This window comes from Rhinopithecus bieti, unplaced genomic scaffold (genome assembly GCF_001698545.2).
Source record: "Rhinopithecus bieti isolate Rb0 unplaced genomic scaffold, ASM169854v2 scaffold_2350, whole genome shotgun sequence".
Lineage (NCBI taxonomy): Eukaryota > Metazoa > Chordata > Mammalia > Primates > Cercopithecidae > Rhinopithecus > Rhinopithecus bieti.
Genome location: NW_016803902.1, coordinates 584,945 through 601,199, shown reverse-complemented (window position 1 = coordinate 601,199; position 16,255 = coordinate 584,945). Strand labels below are relative to the sequence as shown.

The window sequence follows — 16,255 nt, the reverse complement described above, 5'->3', positions numbered from 1 at the left end:
ACGCCCCCACCCCACAGCTCTGCCCCCTTTGTCTCGCTGGCCCCTACTCCCTCTGTCTGCCTGTCTGTCCCGTCCCAGGTTCAGCGCGCACGGCCCTGGCGGGGTCCCTCTGGCGGTTGCCGTAGCAGCGCGGCCCGACCCGGGGCTCCCAAGAGGAGAAAAATCATGAATGAAATGGATGCGATGCTCCCACTCCTCCGCCCTCCCTGTCCAGGCAACCTTGACGTGGGGACGACGACTGCTGGGACTCCGCGCAGAGTTGCTCGGGAGAGGGAGGCACCTGAGATGAGGTCAGGGGTTAAGGGTCTGTGATCCGGCCCCCTTCGTGCCCCCCGGAGCAGCCCGATCTCCCGGTCCCCAGCCCCGCCAGCCCTGCGCAATTCCCGGGGAGCGGCGCCAGCCCGCCCGGGGGCGGGGCGGAGCCGGGGCTGGGGGGTGACAAACCCACCCCGCGGCTGCGCCTGCGACTCCGCAGCTGAAGCGCATTTGGTGAGGCTGTAGGGCGAGGGAGCGCGCACGGAGCGCGGGACGGAGCGCCGGGCTGACGGACCGAAGGACGGACGCCCCCGCACACGCAGACGCACAGAGCTCTGCGCGGCCCCCGTCGCGCACACACTGGCACAGACACAGGCAGGGACACACGCAGACACACGCACACTCGCGCGCGCACATCCTCCCGCCAGCCTGCCCGCCTGCTCGCCGGTGCCTGGAGCCCGCAGCCCGCAGCCCGCAGCCCGCAGCCCGCTCTGGCCGGTAAGTGCGGCACCTCCGTCGGCGCCTTTGTGTGCGGAGCCGGAAGGTGGAGGGCGCGGGTCCCTCCTTGGGGTGGCCCCGCAACTGACACCTTCTCCAGTGCTCCGGGCAGAGGAGCCGGCGCCCGCCCCGCCACGCCCCGTGGGGCTCCGGGCGCCCCATGCTGGGGGAGGGGTCCCCTAACGCAGAGGAGGGGGCTCGGCGCTTGGTAGCCGGGAGGGAGCGGCAGCCACTCCCCACGAAGCCCGTGCGCGGTTCCGGGGAGGAATCGGGATAGTGGTTTGGAGTGTGAGCCTCTACGGCCGGCGGAGGCTGGTGCGCGGCTCTGGGCTGCATCGCCTCTTCAGAGCGTGAAGCCCCTGAGGGAGGTTGGAAATCGCCGCTAGCCTTCCGGCCTCTAAAGCGCGGCTCCCAGCCTTCCCAACGCATCGCCTCCGCCGACCCTTTAGCTTTAGCCTCCAGCGTCCCACCCTCCCCCAGAATAAAAGCTTAGCGCGCTCCCCTCCCCCAGCATGCAGCTTGTTTCTGGATGAGGCCCAGGCTCCTGCAAAACCGGAGATTGCCCTGGTAAGAGCCTTGGGAGGCTTACCTTATCCAGGATCACAGGGCTTTAGAAGATCAGGGTCAGACGAATCTTGGGAACTTATTCAACCTCCTCATTTTACAGGTGGGGAAACTGAGGGCCCAGTAAGGTGGCTTGGCCAAGGTCACCGGAGAGTTAGTGGTAAAGCTTTCATTAGAATCTAGGGTCCCAGGTTTTCATACTCATGCCCTCCTCCTACACAACTAGATCCCACCCCCATTGAAGCCCCAGAACCCCAAAATTCACCTGAGTGTACCACGAAAGTGTGTAATTCCAGCCCTGCCCCACTTGGAGGGGCAGGTGCCATTCATTTGCTATCATCCCTACCTGCTGTACCAAAAAACGGGGAGGGGCTTTAATTTGCTTCCTTCAACCTCAAAGGAGAGCTCTCATGTCTCTTAGGCAAACACTCAAACACTCCGAGTTTGGGATTCCGTTTGGGAGAATGAAGAAGCCCTGGACCTGAGATCAGATTCCCAGGCGTTAATCCTGATCCACCCAGGGCACATTGAGCCTGAGTGTCCTCAGTTGGACCAGGTGATGTGGCATCCCAGGATTCGTCCTCTTCTCCACTGTGTCCTGACTGCGTGCCCTCTCAGTCACCCTTCCCTCCCCTTTGAGGGCCAAGTCTTCTACTCCAACCAGGCCCCTTTAGTCATCCCTTTGCGGAGGTCCCCACCTCTTTCTCCTTGGGGCTTGTTAAGGGCAGCCTCTTGGTGCTGCTGACAAAGCTGCTGGGGAAGCTTGAGTTACAATCACACCAGGCTCGGGTGCTTTCTCAGCACAAGGCTCCATCAAGGGCAGCCGGGTGTCCCCAGAGCTGAGCCTGAAGCCTGGTGCAGAGAGGGTGCCCTGAGAGGTGTGTTGAAGGAGTACAAGCACAGACGGATGGTGAAGGGATGGAGTCTGTCACCTTGGAGGAGACTCTGGATGGAATAGTTGGCAAGGAGGGCAGTGTTCAGTCTCCAGGGACCTGAGGTTCTGGTCTCAAGAACTTCCTTTTTTAATTTTATTTCCATAGGTTTTTGGGAGACAGGTAGTATTTGGTTTCATGAGTAAATTCTTTAACGGTGATTTGTGAGACTTCGGTGCACCTGTCACCCACAGTATACACTGAACCCAAAATTTTTGTAGTCTTTTATCCCTCACTCGCCTCCCTCCTTTCCCCCAAGTCCCCAAAGTCCATTGTATCATTCTTATGCCTTTGCATCCTCATAGCTTAGCTCCCACTTATGAGTGAGAACGTACAGTGTTTGGTTTTCCATTCCTGAGTCACTTCACTTAGAATCAGAGTCTCTAGTTCCATCCAGAACTTTTTTGAGGGGTGAGCAGCTCATCATGGAGCTGAGCCAGGGTGGCCAAGTGGCAGAACTTCAGGGGCTGCCACTGACAAGGTAGTCCATATAGATGGCATTGGCTATGAAGTTTACACAGACTTCATAATGAACGGTGGCCCCTGGGTTTTTGCCATGTAGGGATTTCTCCCTTGAGAGTGGAGAGATCTGGATTCCAGGCCCGGTTTCTTCCTCACTGGCTGTACAATGTCAGTATATAGCCCTTCTGGGTCTCAATTTCTCCATCCAAAAAATAACATCATTGGATTGATGATGTTATGAACTATTTGGCGGTGGGGTAGGGGGGAGCACGTATTTATATAACTGCTGTGGGCTTCTTTTGCTCTATGAAGGAATAATTTCTGACTCAAGAATGATGTATGTAGAGTACTTAGTACAGTCCCTAGCACATAGGAAATGCTTAAGAATTGGTTGCTAGTAATTCCACTAGGACCCCAGCTTTGTGGATATACCCTATACGTCTTCCTTTCTTCAGATCATCCGAGGACATGGGATCCTTAAGGCCTCAAAAGTCCTCCCTCAAAAAAATCCTTTCCCCACTGACCTATTCCTGGACTTCAGGCTCAGCCAGCATAAAACATCCATGAAAACTCCCTGGGAGGAGCAACACTTTTGTTTATTCAACGTTTTGTATGTTAGCATGATAGAATTTCATAATTAATTTGTATGTAGTGTCAAAAGCTTTTCCTATACTCCGTCACTTACTCCTCTATAACACATCTATGACATCAATAGTGTTATCCCCATTTTACCTATAGGAAAATTAAGGCTTGGATTTTCACTTATCTAAGGGTGCACACCTCAAAAGTCTCAGATCCAGAGAGCTAGGCCCTCCAGCTCAGATGATCTGACTCCAGATTCTGAACTCTTCTGTGTCATATTGCCTGTCCTTTCCCGAGACTTGCCCTAAAAGAGAGGCGGATAACCCCTTAAAAAACAGTTGAGAAGAAAGAGGAATTTTAATCTCCTCACGGGTCAGTAATGGCTTCTAGGAGAAGCCAAGTAGCATTTAAACTGGGTGAATGATTTGTACATTAGAAGAAAGGAAGAAAACTATTTCAAGAAGTGGAAACAGCATGAGCAGAGGATGGACAGGCAATGGAGACTTCTAGGATATATACAGAAACTGGAAAGCGGTTCATTCCAACTGGATGAAAAAGAATAAAAGAAGGGTCTTGAGAATGAAGGTTGGGTTAAGGGGATGGAGGTTATTGGGGGGACATTGACTGCCAAGCTATGGAGTTGGGAGTCTTTAGTTTTTGAGTGGGGAAGAAACATGATCAAACCTTAACATGATGAAACTCACTCTGGCTACCCCCTGGAGAACAGATTGAATGAGGAGAGCCTGCTGGCCGGAAGCCCAGGTAGGAAATGATGACAATGGTTTAGGTGAGAGATAAAGAGTATGGACTGGGGGTGGTTGTAAGAATGGTTAGAAAAAGGAGTTGATGCAAGAGGCCACAGTGTCACTAAAATTGGTAACTGATTGGAGGTAGGCACTAGCAGGAGGGAGGAATAAGTGATGGCAAGGCTTTGAGACTGAACGGCCAAGGATGCCATTCACAGACAGAGCCCAACAGGAGGAGGAGTGGGAGGCTTAGGAGTAGGGGCTATGAATCTACCGGGGACCATAATGATCCCTCCTGCAAAGCTGGTTCATCAAGCACCCTAAACTATCAAGAACCAGTTCATTCATTTATTCTCCGAATACATATAAACATCTGTTACATGCCAGGTTGTTCTAGCCCCTAGGGATACACTGCTAAAAAGATGTACTTCCTCCCCAAGCTCTACCAGGGGAGGCAGAAAATAAAAATAAACAAAGATAAAATTCTTCAGGTTGTGAGCAGTGCTTTGGAGAAAAATAAAGTAGGATGAGGGATGACTGGGAGGAAGAGTGGAGGAAGAGATCTGCCTTTAAATAGAATTGTCTTTGAGGAGGTGATATTTGAACAAAGACCTGAATGAAGAGGAGACCTGGGGAATAGCATTCTAAAAACAGGAGACCGCAGGTGCAAAGGCCCTGGGGTAACAATATCTTGGTGTCTTCAATGAACCTAAAGTGTAACTGTAAGAGATAAAGGGGGAAAGTGATAAGGAAAAAGGTGAGAGAGTGGGCAGATTCAGTTATGTAAGGGCCTGTAGACCTAAAGAATGAGAAGTTGCATGATGTTAATGAATCTAAGAGAACACACATCCTATTCACCTTATATTCTGTGTGCCTAGCAAACCAAACCTGGCCCTTCACAGTAAATAATTGTTGAATGAATGAATGTTGGAAATGACCATTTATGTATGAGACTGCATATCTTGTACTTATATGAACAATAAATAAAGATATTATACCATAGTAAGGGTATAGTAAGCTGTACTATGATCAAAATAGTAAAGCTCAGATAACTTGAATTCTGTGTTGTTGCTCAAGTATGAAAATTTAAGTGAAGTCTGCATATTTTTTTCAATATGGCTTGATACTATAACACTGCTGTTGACTAATACGAAATAGTAAAACATATCTGAAATGACTGTAAAACAATGAAAATAACATTTTTGGTCTTTCTTCATCCTCCCAGCACAAATATACATCCTTCTGGCTTCATTTCAAATTTTCTCTTGAACTCTTAACCATTGCCTTCATAGAGGTTTTAAAGAAACTCATCTCTAACACAAAGACCCATATTTGCAGGACAAGATGCTGTCATCTCCAGTAAATTGACAGATTCCCAAAAAGAGAAGGCAGTGGGGAGGGAGAAATTATAGACATACAAATGCTTCAGGCACCTAATTAATTGTTGAAGTGGATCTATAAGTGGAGATGGGAAAACTGACTGGACCATGTGAGGGGCTAGGTGACATGCAGGCTCAGTGTTAGAAACACAGGATCTCTGGACCCCCTGGTCCAGATTCCATCTGAAGCCACAGGTCTGTCACCTGTCACCTCTAGAAGGTAGAAACCCAGGTCATCTCAAGGGAAAAAAAACGAACTAGAAACTCTTTTCGCTTTTAAGCAGTGTTATCACCAAAAGGCTCTCCTTTATGTTAGGGGATTATGGAAAATAAGATTCCCCCCATTCTTTAACATCATCTCAGTCTTTTCTACCTCTGGTGAGATGTGGAACGAGCATCGTGGTCACTGGTGTCTGGCAAAACTCAGAAATTTCTAAACTCTTAGACTGAGAAAAGCTTTTCCCGCTGTGCTGCAGCACATGGAACAGAAGCTACCCTCCTTCCTGTGTCCCCGTTGAAGCAAGCGTGACTCAAGTTTCTATACCTGGGGTGTAGCATGTTGGATGGGGAGGGGATCCCCTCACACCAGATGCAGGAGATCCACTGTTTGCAGATTTGTAAGGGAACAAGCATCTTGGGAATTCCTAACTTTGGGCTAATGTAAGGGATAAACTGTTCACAGCCAAATTTTCTAGTTAGTCCTATAGCAAAATAAAGACCCTAAATTGCCCTCCTTTTTGTGGTGAGGTAGTTGGTTGCAGTCATTAGAGAGACACACCAAGTCCCCACGTGTCTTTCTATAGAGTCAAGATGAAACACCCCCTCGCCCCCCATTCCTCTGGAAGCCATTCGGGAGAGATTTGTGGGCCTCAGTGGTGGCAGCATATGGGCATCTGGAATCAATTCTGAAGATTCTTGCAAAACTAACAATGTGTATATTTCATCATCTGCCTAAAGGTGTTGTCTGGTGTAAATTATAAATTACAGTTGTGAAAATAACCATACTCCATACTAGAGAACAAACATAAGATGAACCATCATTTTATATGCCCCATTCTATGTTTTCTGTAGATCTGTATTTTGTAATAGTGGAAATTAGTCCACATATAGGTTTATAGCCTGCATTTTTCACTTAACATTTTGTCATGACTTCTCTGTTTATACCTGGTTGGCTGGTCCCTACTTTATTTAACTATGTCTTTACTGTTGCACGTAGTCAATGATGAGCATCTCCAGGCACATAGCTTTTCCATCTCAGAGTCTCAAAGCATCTATCTGAAGCACCCTCAAGAGATACGATGGGATCAAGGAAAAGAACATGTCCTGGCCCTGGGGTTTGCAGTAGAAAAAGAACACAGAGCTGAGTATGGTGGCTTACACCTGTAATCCCAGCACTTTGGGAGGCTGAGGCAGGGGATCATTTGAGATCAGAAGTTTGAGACCAGCCTGGCCAACACGGGGAAACTCTGTCTCTGATAAAAATATAAAAATTAGCCAAGCGTGGTGGTGTACACCTGTAGCCCCTCCTACTCAGGAGGCTGAGGCAGGAGAATTGCTTGAATCCAGAAGGCAGAGGTTGCAGTGAGCCAAGATCACGCCGCTGCACTCCAGCCTGGGTGACAGAGCGAGACCCTGTCTCAAAAAGAAAAAAAGAACAGGGAAGACAAGAGCTGAAACCAAGGAGAGGATGGAGAGGAAGATAGATCATGGGCCAGGAGGTCAAGGTCACAGAGCACTAGGGTTGGCAAAGGGGCATGCAGCTCTGTCAGATTTCAGAGGGAAGTCTGTCCTTCCAGTGTTTTGTTTGGTGTGGGAGGCTTTTATTAAATTGTGGTAAAATGCACATAACATGAAATTTACTATTTTAACCAATTTTAAGTGTATAATTTTGTGGCGTTAAGTATATTCACAGTGTTATACAACCATCACCACTGTCCATCTCCAGAACCTTTTTATGTTACCGGACTGAATCACTGTACTCAGTAAATACTAATTCCTCATTCCCATCTCCCCCAGCCCCTGGTGACCTCTGTTCTACTTTCTGTCTTCATAAATTCACCTATCCTAGGTACCTCATGTAAGTGGCATCATGTTTGTCTTTTTTTGTCTGGTTTCTTTCACTTAGCCTAATGTTTTCAGGGATCATCTCTGTTGTATCATATATCAGAATCTCATTTTTAAAGCTGAATATATTCCATTGTATGGATATACCACATTGTTTAGCCATTCATCTGTTTCCACCTTTTGGCTATTGTGAATAATACAGCTATGAACATCGGTATGCAAGGATCTGTTTGAGCCCCCGCTTTCAACACTTTGGGGTATATACCTAGCAGTGGAATTGCTGGATGGTATGGTCATTCTGTGTTTAACTTTTTGAGAGGTGCGGGGTGCATTTTTTAAAAAGGATTTTTGCATGCCCAGTGTGAAGACCACTGAGTGAAGTCTTAGGAGTAGAGAGTCCAGGAAGAAGCTGTTAATTTAAAAACTAAATGTTGTTTGGGTTCTGCATGGCCATGGAGGTAACAGAAGAGAGAAGAGGGAACAGAATACAAATGAGTCTGGCTCCATTTCTGAAGAATTGTTGTGATTTAGAGGCATTGTGGGTGGAAAAAGAAAGCTCTCAGGAGAGATCTTAGTGGGTGGAATTCATTCAAGCATGCAAGTATTTACTGTACCAGGCACTGTGGTGGACACAAGGCCCTCAGCAATCAACATGACCACAAGGACCCTGCCCACAAGGAGCTTAACGTCTAGTGGAGGCACCAGAGGAGTCACCTGGCAACAGTGGTCTGTATTGATGCATTCTAGGCTCACCATAAGCACTCGCTCTTACTGAGTGCTTACTGCATTATCTCAATCTTGGTAACAGTTCAGTGAAGACGGTTTCTGTTATCCTCAATTTGCAGGTGAGGAAACAGAGAGCTTGAGTAACTCCGTTTCAGGTATGCACAGCAAGTAAGTGTCAGAGCCAGAATTCAAACCTAGGCAGTAACTGTTCTGTAGGGCTGTGGGAACACAGGAGAGACACCTGCCCAGGACAGAGGTCAGAGAAGGCTTTCTGAAGGGTGGGGTCAGGTGAGTATTTTCATGCAAGTCAGCTGTGTTCTTCTTTAGCCTGTGATGTAAAACAGTGCTTTCTATAGTAGCAGCAGTAGCGTTCAGCCCTGCTTGCAGTGACTCCAGACACTCAGGGAGACCCCCCTCACTGAGACTCCACTTCAGAGGAAGATGATCACTTTTATCCTTGGTGCTTATCATGAGGCCGGGAGGCTGGGGGTGAGGCATTGCCATTTCCCACTACCATCTGCTGCCTCTGCTCCTTCCCTAGCTGGTCAGCATCTGAGGTGCCTCAGAGTGACCTCCTGGGGCCCCTCCAGGACAGCATCAGGCCAATGGGCTAAGAGGCAAATATAAGGCCTAGGAGTGGCAGTGAAGATCATATGTCTACCTTCTGTGCCACATCACTGTCCCAAGATTCTGCCACCACCACCAGAGCCGTGTCTTACCAAAATACAGATGTGGCCAGGTCTCTCTGGTGTTTCCGTCCTTCTGCAGCTCCCCATGGCTTGCAGCTGTATTTCTCAACAGGGACCTACTGGCCTTTGGTTGGGAAAGTTCTTTGCTGTGAAAGCATCCCTGGCCCCATCTCCTATAGATTTGCCTGTAGCACCCTTCAGTTATTGTAACAACCAAAAATGCTCACACATGTTCTTCAGGTTTATTTTACAAGCAGTCAAATGTACAGATCTTAAGTGTTCTGTTCAGTGCATTTTGACAACTGCATGAGGTCATATAACCATCACCAAGAGCAAGACTCAGAAGATTTCCATCACCCCCGAAAGTTCAGAGATAATGATTGTTCCCATTTCTATCATTGTAGATGGATTTTGTCTGTTCCTAATCGTCATATAAGTGGAATCATATAGTATGTGCTTTTTTGTGTCATGAAATAGTTTTTAAAAAGCTAGATGCAGTGGCTCATAACTGTAACCCCAGCATTTTGGGAGGCCGAGGCAGGTGGATCACCCAAGGGTCAGGAGTTCAAGACCAGCGTGGCCAGCATGGTGAAGCCCCATCTCTATTAAAGTACAAAAATTAGCTGGGCATGGTGGTGCACACCTGTAGTCCCAGCTACTCGGGAGGCTAAGGCAGGAGAATCGCTGGAACCTGTAAGGTGGAGGTTGCAGTGAGCCGAGATTGTGCCACTACACTCGAGGCTGGGTGACAGAACGAGACTCCATCTCCAAAAAAAAAAAGGTAAAAGACATAGTTTTGAGATCCATCCATGTTGTCACTTTTCCCCACTAACTCCTGATATACACACAGATTTCTAAATGCCAGCTAGCATGGCAATACCTGCTCTGTCCCCCTGAGAAAAAAATGGTCTGTGAGTCAAAGTCAGTGTGTCTTAGGCTGATGCATGAAGCCCTCTGCTGTGTGACAAGAGTCCCTCTTATGTCTACTCTGTGGCTACACTGAGGTGCCTCCTCTGCCTAGCGTACCTTGTGCTTTCATCTCTCCGGGCCTTTGCCCTGCAGTGTTCCCTGCCTGGAATGTCCTCCCTGTATCTGGTGAACTCCTGGTTGTCCTTCGGGTCTCTTCTGTGCAGCTTCCCAGACTCTATTTTTGTGCCCTCCTGAGTACTCCCATAAGACAGCCTCAGTGGGCCCTTAATGCATTTCTCACTCAACTCACTATGCTGAATGCTGGGTGGAGGGCAGGGACTGGCTCTTAGTTATCTGTGTGTCCCCCAAGGCTCAGTACAGAGCCTGATATTAAAGAAATTGCTACAAGATTATAGCAAGATTATCTCAGAGACAAACTGGGTTTAAAATGCAAAATGTATTCTGAACCACGCTCTGGAGCTAATAAAGATGGAGCCGGGCACGGTGGCTCATGCCTGTAATTCCAGCACCAGGCCGAGGCGGGTGGATCACTTGAGGTCAGGAGTTTGAGACCACCCTGGCCAATATGGTGAAACCCCGTCTCTACTGAAAATACAAAAATTAGCCGGGCGTGGTGGCAGGCGCCTGTAGTCCCAGCTACTTGGGAGGCTGAGGCAGGAGAACTGATTGAACCCAAGAGGCAGAGGCTGCAGTGAGCCTAGATCACGCCACTGCACTCCAGCCTGGGTGACAGAGGAAGACTCTGTCTGAAAAAAAAAGTGGTCAGAAAAAGACAGTCTGATCTCTGGCTACAGATGATAAATGTAAACTGACTTCCTGCCAGTGAGGCAGAGACCTCCATGCCTTCCCCGGAGGACCTGGCATCATGGGAAGTGACATGGATGAGTGCAAAGTAGTGCAGCTCAGGGAGTCAAGGGGAGCAGGGGCAGAGATCAGAGTCAATCACGGAAGGCTGCCTGGAGGAGGTGAGTTCCAAAGGTTTTCAAAGAGGTTTCTGTGTCGAGCCTAGGAGTTGTATAATCAGAATGTGAGAGCCCTGAAGCATGACTCATGGCCACCTGGATCATGGGCCTGATCTGTCCTCTCATGACCCTGGTACTGAGTGTCATACAGCTGCCCTTCCCTCCTCCTCCACTCCTTTCCACTCATGTCTTTCTTTTTTTTTCTCCCACTTGGTCTTTCCTTCCCATCTTCCTTGCAAATCTGAGTGTAAAGGAAAGAGCTGGATGTACATTCCTGTGCCTTCTATTTTTTTTCTCCTCTGCACTGGGCTTTCTGTTGGGGGGGGTGGATAAAGGAGTTCTATCCCTTGCCCCTTCTCAGCCTGGGAAGTTTACAGAAGCCAAAATTATGGACAAGAGAGCCATGGAGCAGCCAGGGACAGGGTGTGGCTCATTACCAGTTTCCAAGTCACAAAAAATGCTAGGGGAAGGATTCAGCCAGAGGAGAAGTCAACACACCCTAGACTCACCAGGGAGGTTTCCTGGAGACCTGGGCTGAGGTGGGCCTTGGAAGGGCAGGAAACCACAGCACAGAGAGGAAAGGGGCAGGAAGGCCTTTCCCAACCAGGCCTGAGCACAGAAGGGTTAAATTAGGCTGGGGGCAGGGGCCCAGATGAGAAGCTGGAGCCCACAGCAGGGTGTGACAGGAGCTAGGGGCCGCTCTAGGAGCTGAGAGACTAAGGCAGAAAAGCAGGAGGGAGCATGGCTGGGGCAGGCGGATGTCATGGCAGAGGAGGATTTGGGAAATCCTGCGAAGTGGAGTTTCCAGTTCTTTTACCCACCCTTTCCTAGGACTCTGGGTCTGACTTGGGGACCTGGAAACAGCCTGGAGCTCTCCAGAGGGCAGAGGAGGTTCTGCTGGGAAGACCCCTCTCATCCTCCAGCTGCTGTTGCCTGCATTGTTCTCATTAACTCCAGGAACACCTGACAGAGCCTGAGGAACTAGGAAGCAGACCTTTGTAGCTGATAGCACTACCTGGTACAAAGAACAGGAGTGTCTCCTGTGTGAGGTTGACTTGGAGGGAGACAGGAAGTGAAGCTTCGAGCCAGGTCAGCAGAAATATGGAAAAGGAGGCCTGCCCCAGGACTGCCGAGCTCTCCCTATGTACAGCCCTTGCTTCCCAGGCTTCATCACAACCCTACAGCTCTCATCGCTGCCATGTTAAATGGGAGGAAATTGAGGCTCAGAGAGGTTAGGACACCAGCCTAGGGCCCCATGGGGAGAAAGTGGCAGAGTCCAGCATTTCAGCCAGGTCTCTCTGCCTCTGAATTCATCCTTTTCCTGGAGGACTACAGTTGCCTTACAATATGCGACCTCAGAATGGTCAGTCTGTCATGCTTTGAGGAATTCAACCCATGACTGAGGACCTCTGTTGACAGCCTGTCCTGGGTCCAGGTTTCCAGCTGTCCACTGGCACGAGGCAAGGAGAGCCTCAGCCATCCTTGGCCCAGGACCAGGCCCCGTCCTGTGTTCTCCATTGGCCACCTGAGCAGGATCCGGGAGACCACGTACCTCCTCTCATGTCAGTTCCTACCCTCTCTAAGTGCCTGTAGCTCCTGCAGAGTGAGATAATGATGTCTTCATGGGGTTGTCTCAAAGAGCTAATAAAGTAAGGTACTGAGAAGCATGTGGCACACAGTAGGTATGCAGCTGCTATTTGTTAAATTTGAATTCAGGAGGTCAGGCCCCTTTCAACCTTGATTCCTGGTCCCACCTGGATATTTTTTCCTAGTTCACACTCTGTTTTTTTGTTTCCTGGCCAAAGAGCCTTAAATCCAGCTGATGTTTCCAAACCCTGCCTCTCTGTGTCTTCCCCTCCAGGCCCTGCTTCTGACTCGTTTGACTCTTCCACCAAACCCAAAGATGCCGAGATCTTCCCAGTTTGCCACGATCTGAGCCAGGCCTGAGCACAAAAGGGTTAAATCGGGCTGGGGGCAGGAGGCACTGATGAGAAGCTGGAGCTCACAGCAGGGTGTGGCAGGAGCTAGGGGCCCCTCTAGTTGCAGGTGGGAGCAAACTGAGCTCTGAACTTCAGCTTTCCGCTCTGTAAGGACATCCCAGCCCTGTGAGAAAGGAGCCTTGTAAGCAATGAGGAGCAGAGCAGATGCCAGAAGGGGTCATCATGGACCATCCAGAGCAAGGCACAGCTGCACTGGCAGCCCAGGCCCAGGGCGGCATGAGGGAAGTCTAGGGATGAAACCAGAGGCATGAAATAGTGTGTGATCAGGGTGGGTGTGTAACCAACACAGGCTAGGCCAGAATTCTAGTTCCAGGGTGTATTAGACCATTCTTGCATTGCTGTAGTCCCAGCTACTTGGGAGGCTGAGGCAGGAGAATTGATTGAACCCAAGAGGCAGAGGCTGCAGTGAGCCTAGATCGCACCACTGCACTCCAGCCTGGGTGACAGACGAAGACTCCATCTGAAAAAAAAAAAAAAAAAGTGGTCAAAAAAAGACAGTCTGATCTCTGGCTACAGATGATAAATGTAAACTGACTTCCTGCCAGTGAGGCAGAGACCTCCATGCCTTCCCGGAGGACCTGGCATCATGGGAAGTGACATGGATGAGTGCAAAGAAGTACAGCAATTTGTTTAGAGCAATGCAAGAGACCGAGTAATTTATAAAGAAAAGAGGTTTAATTGGCTTATGGCCAGGCTGTCCAGGAAGCATGGCACTGGTGTCTGCTTGGCTTCTAGGGAGGCCTCAGGAAGCTGACAATCAGAAGGCAAAGAGGGTGCAGGCACATCACACAGCAAAAGCAGGAACAAGAGAGTGAGTTGGGGAAGGTGCCACATGCTTTTAAAAGATCAGATCTTGTGAGAACTCTCATCAGGACAGCACAAGCCATGCAGGATCCGCCTCCGTGACCTACCAGGCCCCACCTCCAACACTGGGGATTACAATTCAACATGAGATTTGGGCGGGGACAGATAGACAAACTATATGACAAAGGGAGAAGGGAGAGCTGCAAGAGGGGACAAGGCCTAATCCTAGAAGGCAGAGACTCTGCCCGTTAGAGCAGAAGGCCAGTTGCTGGGGTTGGGTCAGTGTCCAAGCAAGATAAGCAGCAGTGAGACTGAGTTAAAACTCTTAACAGTGATATTGGCTAACACAGAGCATGCAGCGTGCCATGTGCTCGTCTAAGAGCTTCAGGTTTACTCCTCACAACAGTATTTTGAGTTAGGTCCTACTGCTGATCTGTTTTAAAGATGAAGAAACTGAGGCACAGATTGAGCAAAACTCTGGACCTCTGCTAAGACTGGCAGCATGACTCTTCACATTCATAGCTTGAAATCAGCCATGGTGGGAGCATTACACCATGAAAATTGGCAGAGGGCACAAATCAGGGCTTTTTTTTTTTTTCTTTTTTTTTTTCTGAGACGGGGTCTCGCACTGTCACCTGGGCTGGAATGCAGTGGTGCGATCGTAGCTCACTGCAACCTTGAAGTCTTGGGCTCAAGCAATCCTCCTGCCTCAGCCTGCTGAGTAGCTGGGACTACAGGTGTGTACCACCATGCCCCGCTCACATACTATTTTTTGGTGAGATGGGATCTCACTGTGTTGCCCAGGCTGGTCTCGAACTCATGGCCTCAAGCAGTCCTCTTGCCTCGGCCTCCTAAAATGCTGGAATTACAGGTGTGAGCCACCATGCCTGGCCTACATTATTCTTTTTTTTAATTCCTGCATAATATTCTAGTTTACTTCATCTTGCTCCCAGTGATACAGCAGTTCAGGTCCAGTAAAGAGAAAGTTAAGAACCAGTTTACCAGCACACCCCAAGATTCATCCCAGAACCTTCATGGACTTTATCCATGGGAGGAGAAAAGTTATATTAACTGGGAAACAGGCAAAGCCTGAAACACAAGATGATGACAGTTAACATTTTTAGGAGCTTCCTAGCCCTGTTCTACACATTTTCCATGCATCTCGTGTAAAAACTTTGTGTGAAGATCAACATTCATTTAATCTTCATTTTAACCCTCTGAGGCATAGACACACTTATCCCTGCTTCACAGATTAAGAAACTGAGGCACAAAGAAGTCAAAGTCTTGCCCAAGATCGGGCAGCCAGTCAGGGAGCCTTGATTCATACTCAGACAGTCCAGAGCCAAAGCCTATGTGTTTACTACTTTTATGGTGTTGTTTGTTTTTGAGATGGAGTCTCACTGTGTCACCCAGGCTGGAGTGCAGTGGCGCGATCTCTGCTCACTGCAACTTCCACCTCCCTGGTTCAAGTGATTCTCCTGCCTCAGCCTCCCAAGTAGCTGGGATTACAGGTGCCCACCACCACTCCTGGCTCATTTTGTATTTTTGACAGAGACGGGGTTTCACCATGTTCTGTTAGTCAGGCTGGTCTCAAACTTCTGACCTCAGGAGGCCCACCTCGGCCTCCCGAAGTGCTGGGATTACAGGTGTGAGCCACCATGCCTGGCCTTTTATGATGTTTTTAATGAGCCATTTGTAAATGTTCAAACATTACCCCACTTTTCATTTTTTTTAACATTTGCATGGTGCCAGATACAGTATTGGACATGGGAAACAGAAAAGTCCATATCAGATGCTAGAAACCTTGTGATTTAAATAAAGCCTGGAGTTGAGATAAACTGAGTTTGAAGCCTGGTTCTGCCACGTACCAACTTTATGGCCTTGAGCAGATGGCTTAGTCTCTCCAAGTCCCAATCTCCACGTGTAGGTGGAGGATGACTGTTTACCTCATAGGGTTATAGTGAGAAGTGAATGATGTCATAAATGTACAGTGCTTGGCACGACATCCAGCACACAATAAACCTGCAATAAAAGGAGGCTGCAGTAATCATAGACCACAGGTTTATGTCCAGGTAGCTCTGCATGAGGCAGGGAGACTGGCATCAACACATAAGAGGTAAGAACAGAAGACAGTACCCAGTTCTTCCTAAGGGAGTTGGGGAGGGTTCTATTGAGGAGGTGACATTTGAACAGAGTCTTAAGAGGCAAATAAGAATTTTCCAAGCAAAGAAGGGAAAAGGGGGCTTTCCAGTGGAGGGAAAAGTGCATCCTAAGGCATTATAGGTAGAAGCAAGCATGTAACTGAACGGAAATACCGTGAGATGCCCACAAGAGGTGTGATCACACCTTTGCATTTGTGATTGCTATTTTCTCCCTGTAAATTAAACTGCATACCTGGGGGCAGGTGTGGGGAGAGGGAGCAGAATGGAATGTTTTCAGAGTCTTGGAGAACAGAGGTTCAGACCAGATAACCTTTGAACTCCAAAATCCTGCCTTTCTATCTTTTGGGTCCCTGACCGCCGCACCATTTAGAATCAGGTCGGACCACCCACAGCATCAAGTCACAGCTGAACCTGGACTCTGTCAATAATTGGCTCAGGCCAGATCTGCCCTCCACGCTTGAAGGTTGGGCTGCATGGACCAAGGCATGCTTCCCTGATGC

The 16,255-nt window shown here is 48.8% G+C and overlaps 1 protein-coding gene across 1 annotated transcript in view; it reads left to right on the top strand.

The window, feature by feature from the left end:
- Window positions 1-694: 694 nt before the first annotated feature.
- PTPN5 (protein tyrosine phosphatase non-receptor type 5) overlaps window positions 695-16,255 on the top strand; it is a 63,667-nt gene continuing 48,106 nt past the window's right edge. The window contains exon 1 of the mRNA XM_017858203.1: window positions 695-753. The gene's annotated coding sequence lies outside the window, so the exon portion shown is untranslated. The remainder of the gene's footprint in view (window positions 754-16,255) is intronic.